The sequence below is a fragment of the Podarcis tiliguerta genome (assembly GCF_965153285.1).
Source record: "Podarcis tiliguerta genome assembly, chromosome: 5".
Classification (NCBI taxonomy): Eukaryota; Metazoa; Chordata; class Lepidosauria; order Squamata; family Lacertidae; genus Podarcis; species Podarcis tiliguerta.
The window spans coordinates 5,739,647-5,742,193 of record NC_139538.1 but is presented as its reverse complement, the minus strand read 5'-3'; positions in this window follow the sequence as shown (position 1 = coordinate 5,742,193).

The window sequence follows — 2,547 nt, the reverse complement described above, 5'->3', positions numbered from 1 at the left end:
CAGCAGTTGTTTAGTTGTTTAGTCGTGTCCGACTCTTCGTGACCCCATGGACCAGAGCACGCCAGGCACTCCTGTCTTCCACTGCCACCCACAGTTTGGTCAGACTCATGTTTGTAGCTTCGAAGACACTATCCAACCCTCTCGTCCTCTGTCGTCCCCTTCTCCTTGTGCCCTCGATCTTTCCCAACATCAGGGTCTTTTCCAGGGAGTCTTCTCTTCTCATGAGGTGGCCAAAGTATTGGAGCCTCAGCTTCACGATCTGTCCTTCCAGTGAGCACTAGATGGTCAGTTTGCCACTTCCATTCCCAAAAGTCACATTGATTAACTATAATCAAAGCCTGAAAACAAATTCATGCCTCCACTTAAAGGCACTATGGACTGGTACCCACTAAGAGAGCATGCTACCCATCCCTCACCCTGTCAAATGTAGATTGCAACATTTCCTGACTTCTTGTCATTGGATAATACAGAAGAGGGAGGACTTTAATCTTGTGAAATGTACTTTAATTTTTATTAGAAACCCAAAGGCCGCTCATCAGAGCTTGGTGCAAAATTGTGTGAGTGTAGACGAGTCAAGTAATTATGTGCCCCATAAGCCACACACTGTATTGTTGTTGTTGTTGTTGTTGTTGTTGTTGTTGTTGTTGTTGTTGTTGTTATTAAAAAGGTCACCCAAAAATAATATTGTAGAAATAGAAAAAGTTCAGAAAAGGTCAATCAAAATGATCAAAGGGATGGAACAACTCTCCTACAAGGAAATGTTGCAGCTTTTGGGACTTTTTAGTTCAGAGAAGGTAAAAAAAAAAGAGATGACACAATATAAGTTTATACAATTCTGCACAGCATGGAGAGAACTGGAAACCGCAGGAGGAAGAGAACAATGTGCTGGGCTCCTGTTCACGTGAGAATAAGATGCTGGCCATTGGCCTGATCCAGGAGGCTGTTCCTATTTTCTTAAATACAAATTACTGCTGGGAAGAGCGCAGAGAGAAGAAACTGTCAGTTTTCATTTCTTAGTACAGAATGTATTGATCTGATGTGTAGAGATCTTTCCTATCCTGATTAGTTCAAGAGGGCTCTAGAAGGTTTCTCTTCTGTGTGAAAGGAGGTTTGTTTCTATGTGAGAGACACAGGAAGGAGGTTTTTGTTTGGGTTGTTTTCCTTCTGGGAAGCTGTGTACAGCTGATTTAAACTGGTTCCCTTATCTTTCTATAAGGTCGTGCTGACTATAATAGTAAGGCCAGGAGGAGCCTGGCTCTCACTCACTTTCTCTTTTCTGTCTCTTTGTTCTAGTCTAATGTTCTGTATGCTTGGTGTTAAAGTTTAGTCTTATCAAAAGTTTGTAAGTTTTATTGTTTTTGCTGCAACTGGGTTTTTTTATGGAGTGTGCCAATCCTGAATGTTTTGGATTTGTGAACATTTATGCTCATTTGCCTTCAGCAGAAAGTAAAAGCTCTGCTGGATGAAGTACAATTGCCTCTGGTCTATTTTTTATCACTCTACTACATGTTTAAGTTTTTTCCTCCTCCAGTGCTGGCACAACAGAAACGCCATGGTGCATCTGCAGCAGCAGAACCGGGTGCCTCCATCTGCCCCAGCTGCAACAAAACATGCCTCTCCCATATCGGTCTCTACGGCCACAGCAGGCGCTGTAACTCTCCAACAGTTTGACTTCACCCCTCCATTGTCTCCCGAGACAGATGGATGCCAACAAAAGCAAAACGTAGGAAAATGCAGAACCACATACAGTGGTACCTCGGGTTACATACGCTTCAGGTTACATATGTTTCAGGTTACAGACTCCGCTAACCCAGAAATAGTGCTTCAGGTTAAGAACTTTGCTTCAGGATGAGAACCGAAATCGTGCTCCCATGGCGCGGCAGCAGCAGGAGGCCCCATTAGCTAAAGTGGTGCTTCAGGTTAAGAACAGTTTCAGGTTAAGTACAGACCTCCGGAACGAATTAAGTACTTAACCCAAGGTACCACTGTACCCGGTTGGGACCTTTAGAAGAGCAAAATATCCACCGAAATTGAATATTATTTGCAAATTTGTCATTTCCCCAAATTCTTTGCAAAATGTGCTTTCTGATATTTGTTATATATTCATCTTACCTGTTAGCTTGTGGTACTTATTGTTTCATAATAAAATTAATAATAAAGTAAAAAGAAATTACCATATTCTAAAGAGACTCAAAAGACTAGCACAGGATGGAAGCAAGCTAGATACCTTTGCACTGAGCTCTTTTTAGCACGGTGATTACTTGAGAAGTTTCCGTTTGCTTCAGATTACAATTGCATCACACAAAGGCTGCTATGTTTGGCATTCCAGGAACTTCTGTATTCAATATAACTTCATCATACCTTGAAGCAATTTAATCTGTCAGGTGCTGCGTCGTGAATGATCTCTAGGAAACATTAGTCAAGCAACAACATGAGGCAAATGCCATACCTCCACTTATAGAAAGAAGAATATATTCTCATATTTATACTGCACACACTATCAGATGAGTTTGTTTAATGAGTGGGATATATCACTATTTATCTTTA